The following is an 8,806-nucleotide window of genomic DNA, read 5'->3' on the forward strand; positions in this document are numbered from 1 at the left end:
GTGCTTATTACCGGTCCAAGAGGCCTGTTTGCCAAGATGGCTGATCTTCCTTTCTCCCTATTCTTTTTTTTTTTTTTTCTCTCTTTAACCCTCCATTAAGAAGAGGATCTTGGAAACCTGCTCTGGAAGAAGGATGCACACGCGGCAAAGGTACGTCATTTCTGTCATCGTTTTACAATATTCTTGTACAACTTTGACAAGTATAAAATGCGACGTTTTGATTATTTTCATTGTAACTATCGAGTTTGTTAAAAATACTATAATTGCATCATTTAAATGAGTCATATGGAATTGTTTTTTTTTTTTAAAGTAACCGCTGTTTACTTTTGTTGTGAATCTTAAACTAAACAAATATTTTTTGCTATTTAAAAAGCAGACGTGTCATTAAAGACACAACCTGAACAGTCGGCACGCAAATTAAAAGACGCCGAGTGCCACTTCTGTTATGAGAGAAGAGACCGATGGGATCGTTCAGTTAGGGAGACGCGCCAACCAAACTACTGCTTTACTGCCACAAAACAATTTACAGATGTTACCTCGTGTATTAAAATAACTTGCTGTATGTACCGGTGGAAAAGTCACAAGTTGATTTTAGCGTATAATTTCTGGTATTTTATAACGTCGGTCGTGTAAGTCAAACGCAGAAAACTCACGCTATTGGTCCAAGAGATTACGATATGCTAACGGCGCCCACCTGAGAGAGCAAACACGGAGTACGCGGCCTTCCCCTTCTATGTGTTGTGCCTACGTGACCACACGGTATATTTAATACCCGCATTATTCCGACGCGACGTGTGCACTGATTTGTGTTTTTTGTATCTCACCCCGTCATACTCCTTTATCGTAAGAGCATCCTGTATCTGCGATCAGAAGAAAATATGAAGCTGGTTTTAAATTGAATGTCGTTGAAGTGGTGAAAGAAATCGGTAACAAAATTCAATGTGTCTGAGAAACTGGTGTGAGATTGGAGGAGGCAAGAAGATGAAAAAAATAAAAATGTGACGTATTTTTGAACGGGTGTATAAGTCGGGGTCTGATTTTATGATCGTTTTTTTCGGATTCAAGACCTGACTTATACGCGAGTATCTACGGTAATTGTAACCAATTGAAACGCTTGAAACTTCACCCCCCTACACATTAGGCAACCCCCCCACCCCCTTAACGCTCCACTTGTCAAAACAACTGAAAAGCACCGGCGTGGACTCCCAACGACTTCTCCTCACAGTCGCCTTTCGCTCTGCAACACGACGAGTAGAGCAGGCCAGTCAGTTCTAGTCTCGACAGCTTCTAGAAAATACCAGACACCACTCGGACAATGGAGAGAGAAACTTCATCCGTTCTTTGATGACTACAGGTGAGGATGGGGTGAAGGTTGATTGGTAAATCGATGGCTTCCTCTTCTTCAACACGTCCATAAAACTTCTGCCACTGGGCCAGTTTGTTGGTCCCTTCTCCTCAGAGTGGTGACCAACACACTGACGCACCTGAACTCTTCTAGGTGGTGATGGGATCAGCTTACTGTGTGTCCAGGGAGGGGACCACCAGTGCTGGTTTGGAGGTGCCAACCCTCTTCCACTTTGTTATGCTTGGCCTGCAGTAGTTGTAATGTGGATTGGAGGGCACAGACTGGGGAGGCTGAGAGGTCAAACCGCACCTGCAACCCTTAGGTTTCCAGCCATTACCTTGGACCCCGATGTCCTCGCCCTGATAACGATGTGCTGGTGCCGAGGTGGAGGACGGCGTTTAAATGGCTTTCGAGTGCTCCAAGTCCCCCTGACTGTGGCCTCCTTTTCTTGTTAAATGAATTATTAGATGAATTCCTGAAAATGGTGAAGAGTTTAGAAATACCACATCGTGGTAATGAAATGGTCCGTATTTGGTGTGCCCACCCTTTCCCTGCCTCACCTCTGTCTGTCCCAAGCCTCCTGTTCCCACTCCTTGGTTCTTTTGGAGACTTCAGCTGCTGCCACCCCCTCTCAGACCCTGATGGTTGTCCTTAATGACGTGGAGGTCTCACCATCTGTTGTAGATCTCCTTGTTGGGGGATGGACTTATCTAAGTTGGGCCCACAATCGGATGCCCACCCCACTCGCTCGCAGGTGAATCTCCTTCAATTTCTCCACAGTGAGGACTCCTCTCACTCTGAGCAGATCATTGACTCCATCTGGCAACTTCTACTCCGCAGCAATCCCACCCTGTCGTGTCCTTCAACTCGCCAGTCCAGCGCCGTATCTCCTACCCGCCAGTTCTTGCACCCATGTTTGCCTGTAGAAACTTTTTGCCAGTTTACAAGAATCAGCGTGTTGGTGGTGGTCTCTGCCATTCTAACTTTTTTTGATCAAACTACAAACAAATCCATTTACAAATTGTTGAGAAGAAGAGAAGATTGTGATCACAGAAGACAACAGCAACCAACCACAGTGCCTGAATCCTGAAATCACCCAGTAGAGAATTTCATATCCGGGCGGACCACTGACAGCGAGGCCAGTGGTACGTGTCGTGATGCGGACCGCCTCACCAGTCAGGAGTGGGCACTACCACTTCCCTATATTGGAGTCAGATAGTCCATTGATCTGCACCACCACCACCATCTTGTAGATTCAAGAGCGAGGATCTCCAGGAGTTTACAGAGAGACGGGTTTAGCAGGGATGAAGGAGAGAAGAGTCCATGACAAGAAATATTGGAGAAATGAACAGAAAGAATATTAGATGGACAATCGGACACATTCATCCAGAAAGTGGAACTCGGTCCCAAAAGAGATGAAGAGAGAAGTGGCAGGGACGTTTAAAGGACACAAGTGACAAGAGGGGATCAGCAGCCAACTGCACAGCTTAAAGTCTCAGAGGGGCAAAGGGTGGGCTGAGAATTGAGGCTTTTGGAGGAAGTTGAGAACTTGTCAAGGATCTCCATCCAACAGCAAACAGGAAGCAACGCTGAACATTACAGTAGAAGTCCGGCAGATCCTGGGGCGACGTTAGGAGGTAATAAAGCAGCAGCGTCTATAAAGAGGGTGGGAAGGTAATGCAGAAGATAGTGGGACCCCCAGTTTGCTTTAAGGACTGATCTGAAGATGGAAGGAGGAACAGAAAACCTGGACCTGAGTAATCAGAACATTCTGGGTCCTTGGTCATTATAAACGTCACCGAGCGTCTGAAGGTCCCAACCAGCATTCTCCACTACTCATCAACTTGGAAGCTCTAATTCCCCCTCTTGTCTGATCAAAACTCCCAAGTGGGACCCCAGTTTCCCCCCCTTTACCACTCTGTGGTCTAATGTCGTAACTGCAAATGCACAAAACTCCGTAGAAAGGTCCACCAGCCAAAGAGGTTGAAAGCCAAGTGTGTGGAGTAGGCACTTGCTGCCATAGAGTAGGATACTGGGACCCCATTTGCTTTGAGGACTAGTCTGATGATGGATAAAGAAAGAGGAAGGAGGAGCAGAAAATCAGAATCCGAGGAACTGGAATGTTCCAAGGCTATCGTCGTCATAACTGTCACCAAGCGTCTCAACGCCCCAAAGCAGCATTCGCCACGCTTATTAAATGTGGAAGCTCGAGCCTCGTTTGGAAGGCGCCCATCAAACTCCCCCACGTCTCCAATCCAGCCAATCAAAACTCCAAGTTGGGACCACAGTAATGTAGTAAAACTCCGTTAAGGTCCACAAGGAATCCCTCAAAGTAAAAACAGTCCACAAGTCAAAGAGGTTGAAAGCCAGATGGGTAGAGCACTTGCTGTCATTGGTCAGGACCCCCCGGTGCTCGCCCCTTTAGCTCTCCTGGCTTTTCAGTAGCGACTGTCCCATCAACACCATGACTGTCGAAGGGTGGACTCGGGTTTCAGTTTCTGTTGTCTGTAAATTCCCATCTGATGGCAGAGCTGAGCTTCTTTTGCTTTTTGAGGACCCCCTCAGTCTGGTGGCCCTTCTCACCTCCTGCACTCGCTGCATTTCTGCTCCTCCAACTCACCTATTTCCTTGAGCTTCTACAGAAGGACTTGGGCATCATTTCTGCCATGGAGAGACCACCCTAGTGGTGTCGGATGGCCATTTTTGGTCTTGGTGCTCTGCTGCCTCTTGAGTTGATGGCTTGAAGGTCCATCAGCTATCATGTTTAAGTCTGCTGGTGGTCTTTCTCTCTGTTTCCGGTTCATTCCACTCCTGATGCCACTGATCATTGGCACACCTCTGTTCAATCCTGCCCTCAGCTTCTTCAGATGTTTACTTTTGTTTAACAAAACACAAACATGTTTAGTTCTTTAGATAATAAAACACGTGGAGTTCTGCTCAACACATTAAAGTAGAACACAACGTTTATTTAAAAAATGCTGGGCGCCCAAAATATTTGCATGGCGCTTTGGGTGGAGGGTGGCATGGATTTGCACAAAGCCGTTACATCTGTACATTTGAGGAAAGCACAAACACAATTTAATCATAAAACAGGACAGGTGCTGTGTGAAAAAGTAAGTACACCCCCTGAAGTGGGTTTTGTAGTCCACTGTTATCATTTATAGGGTGGGCGCTTGAGCCCCTGCTGAATTTTGCTCACTTACTAAGAAATGAAGAGTCTCTCATTTTTAATTTAATATTAACAAACACGTTACATAAAAGGCTCAGATGTTCACTGGCAAACTTAAGACAGGCCTGTGAAGTACCTGTGCCACCTTGGGCAGGGGGACCTTGAGGGTGCTGCACGATTTCAACTCTTTACAGCGTACCAGTGGTGTTCTTGGTGACTGTGGTGGTCCCAAGTGCCTTCAGGTCATTAACAGGCTCTTCCCGTGCCGTGTAGTTTTGGGCTGATGTCTCACCTTTCTCATCATCCTCCTCACCCCATGAGGTGAGATCTTGCAAAGAGCTCCAGACCGAGGGCGACTGATGGTCATTTTCTATTTATCTTCCATCCATCCATCCATTTTCCAACCCGCTGAATCCGGACACAGGGTCACGGGGGGTCTGCCGGAGCCAATCCCAGCCAACACAGGGCACAAGGTAGGAACCAATCCCAGGCAGGGTGCCAACCCACCGCAGGCCACACACCAAGCACACACTAGGGCCAAATTAGAATTGCCAGTCCACCTAACCTGCATGTCTTTGGACTGTGGGAGGAAACCCACGCAGACACGGGGAGAACATGCAAACTCCACGCAGGGAGGACCCAGGAAGCGAACCCAGGTCTCCTTACTGTGAGGCAGCAGCGCTACCCACTGCGCCACCGTGCCGCCCCTATTTATCTTCCATTTCCGAGTAATTGCACTGACAGTCGTCACCTTCTCACCGAGCTTCTTGCGGGTGGTCTTGTAGCCCATTCCAGCCTTGGCCCTGACGTCAGCTCTTTGGTGGCAGAGAGGATGGAATGGAAGAAATGGATGCTGTGGACAGGTGGGCTCAGGAGTTGAGTATCTGTGATTGGTTGTAATCTGTGGGAGCGAGAATTCAGGCTGGGTTGTAGTTGATCGAATTCTTATTTCACTCTGTGCCATGCAAATCAATTTGTAACTTTAAGGTCGTGTGTTTTTATTCTGGCGTTGTGGTTGATATTCTGTGTCTCTCCAATGACACAATGAGAGACTCTTCGTTTCTTAGTAAGTGAGCAAACTTACAAACAAGTTCAGCAGGGGATCAAACACATTATACAGTATATATCATTTTGATCACACCTCATAACATTTGAGAAACACTTCATAAAATCCTAGAAATTTGATTCTGTTCATCTGGACAAAGTTTTTAAGTGGGAGAAATATTTCGAGACTTATCCAAGTCTCTTCCTCGGTCTCAATTGACTGCAGGTTTCCCCAACCTTATAAACAGTACCTTTGCTTAATCACAGAGACTAGCACCATTGACAAAGGGCCAGTTGATCAGTGATATGCAGATTGTCCACTGATTAGTAGACGTGTGAACCATTCATAGAGGGTTGAGGAATGGCTGCAATCATAGCATTGTAAGATGGCGACAGATGTACCCTTAGGCCCCCTCCTCTGTTCAGAGATGGTCGTTCCTTTTTCACGTAAATGGCCTCCTTGATTCCTCTCTCAAACCAGCGTTCCTCCCTGTCCACGATGTGCACCTCTTCATCTTTAAAGGAATGACCAATATCCTGTAGATGTAAATAGACTGCGGAGTCCTGGCCTGACGAGGAAGCTCTTCTGTGTTGTGACATGTGCTTAGCCAGTGGCTGCTTGGTTTCCCCGATGTACAATTCACGGCACTCCTCCTGGCACTTAACTGCGTAAACTATGTTACTCTGTTTGTGCCGTGGGACCCGATCCTTGGGATGGACCAATCTTTGGCGTAGCGTGTTTTGGGGTTTGAAAGCCACTGAGACCCGGTGTTTCGAGAAAATGCGCCTCAGCTGTTCCGATACTCCTGACACATACGGGATCACTAAGGGTTTTCGCTTAGGCAGTGGATGTCCTTCCTCTCTCATGAATCGCTTGGAGCGTTCTTTAGGTGTCCTCCCTGCTTTGACAAAGGACCAGCTGGGATATCCACATTTACTCAGGGCCTTTTTAACGTGGTGTTCTTCTGCTTCCCTGGCCTCTGAGTCTGTGGGAATGGTGTTAGCTCTGTGTTGTAGAGTCCTAATGACACCTAGTTTGTGCTCTAGTGGATGGTGAGAGCCAAACCTTAGATACTGGTCCGTATGTGTGGGTTTACGGTACACATCCACTTTCAAATGTCCCCAGTTGACGATGGAAATTTCACAGTCTAAGAAGGCTACTTGTTATTTTTCATATCCTCTCTGGTGAACTTGATGTGTTTGTCCACCCCATTGATGTGGTCTGTGAACTGTGGTACCTCCTGAGATCTGATTTTCACCCAGGTGTCATCCACATATCTGAACCAATGGCTCGGTGGTGTTCCAGGATAGGATGATAGAGCCCTCTTTTCCACTTCTTCCATATATAGATTGGCTACTATAGGTGAAACAGGGGAACCCCTGGCACACCCGTGCTTCTGCCTGTAGTACTGGCTTTTGTATATGAAATATGTTGATTGAAGACACAGTTCCAAAAGCAGGCACACTTGGTCTGCGTTGAGAGAGGTTCTTTTACGGAGAGTGGGGTCATTCTGTAATCTCTTACGTACTACCTCCACTGCTTCAGTCACTGGGACACAAGTGAATAGAGATGTAACATCAAATGAGACCAAGGTTTCTTCTGCCTCCATAATGACCTCTCTCACTTTCTCCACGAAATCCAATGTGTTCTGAATGTGGTGTTTTGAGCTGCCTACCACCGGGTTAAGAACAGCGGCCAGGAACTTGGAGATGTTATACGTGACTGAATTGATCATGCAGACAATGGGTCTTAAAGGAGCACCCTGTTTGTGTATTTTTGGTAGACCATACAGACTTGGTGTAGATTCCCCTGGGTATAATCTGTGGTATGTGGTCCGGTCAATAGCATTGTCCTGAACTAACTGCTTAAGACAATCTATCACCTTTTTCTTGTAACCACTAACTGGATCTCGCTTTAAGGGCTCTTAAGTATTTTTGTCACTGAGCAGAGATAAAATTTTCTCATGGTAGTCTGTCTGGTTAAGCACAACTGTGCATCTCCCCTTGTCCGCTGGAAGGATGATGATGTTGTTGTCCTTGCTGAGTGCCGTGAGGGCCTTCCTCTCCTCAATGCCGATATTGGATGCAGGGGGTTTTGCATTGCTGAGACATGCCGAAACTTTTATCCGCAGTTGTTCTGCTTCCAAATCAGCAATGTTGTTGTTTCTGATAGCAGATTCTGTGGCTGTAATCAGTTCCACTAGCGGGATTTGTTTCGGTGTGACCGCAAAATTTAACCCTTTAGAAAGGACGTTTTCCTCTGCTTGGGTGAGCTGTTTGTCAGACAAGTTCTTCACCCATTTGTCCACATCTCTAGTTTCTGTCCGGCATCCTTCTCTCTGCTGGTTGTGGAGGACACTCCCCATAGTGTGCTGGTGTTTGTGGCGCACAGCAAGTAGATCAAACTGCCTCTTTTGCCTGGTTTTAGACTTTTCATGCTGTGCTAGACGAGCCTTCTCGGTGAACTCAAGCACCTGTTGAAGTGTTTTCTCATCTAGAAGTGAAGAAAGTCTTTGGTGGATCTGCTCCTCTTTGGATTTTAAAACATCAATAGTGAAGTTAGTTTGTCTCACCCGTTCATTTAGCAGCTGACTCTGTGCCTTCTGGAGGATTTTGTTCGCTCGCAGGCCTTTTACTGACGATTTCATCTGTAGACTTTTAGGAGTGATCCCACTCTGTCTACATCTGAGGCTGAATCTCAGATGGTTCCTGTAGTCTGCCATCTTGCGTGCTGTTTGCTCATACTCACGTACAAGCTTTAGGCCGTCCTTGCCAAAGTGGCTCTCGATGTCTCGATGTAACAACAGAATCAAATTTCTAGGATTTCCTTACCTGGATTATTGAGCATGCATCGAGACATCATAAAATCTTAGCAAAATCGCCCACGCTGTTGTTTGCGAGTGATGGACACTTTATTATTAATCCCATTTCTTTTATGTGGACTTGTTCCCTGGACACTTTTTACTAATTTAATATTGTTTCTTTATCAGTATGCTGCCATATAAGGGACTTAATTTTTTTTTAACTTTTTAGTACACTTTTTAACTTAATATAATTTTGGTTTTTAAAATAGTATTTTTTATATATATATTATTTTCAACTTTTTAGTCTTGAGTTTGTTTTAGTATAATTTTGTAATCCATATTTGAACACTTCCTTTAATATTTCTATCTGTTACTAGTGCCATCTATTGGTGAAATCTTGAACTATTCTTCATATGACAATTTAATTTCTTAATTCACATGGAT

Source organism: Erpetoichthys calabaricus, chromosome 6, assembly GCF_900747795.2.
Source record: "Erpetoichthys calabaricus chromosome 6, fErpCal1.3, whole genome shotgun sequence".
In the NCBI taxonomy this organism is placed as follows: domain Eukaryota; kingdom Metazoa; phylum Chordata; class Cladistia; order Polypteriformes; family Polypteridae; genus Erpetoichthys; species Erpetoichthys calabaricus.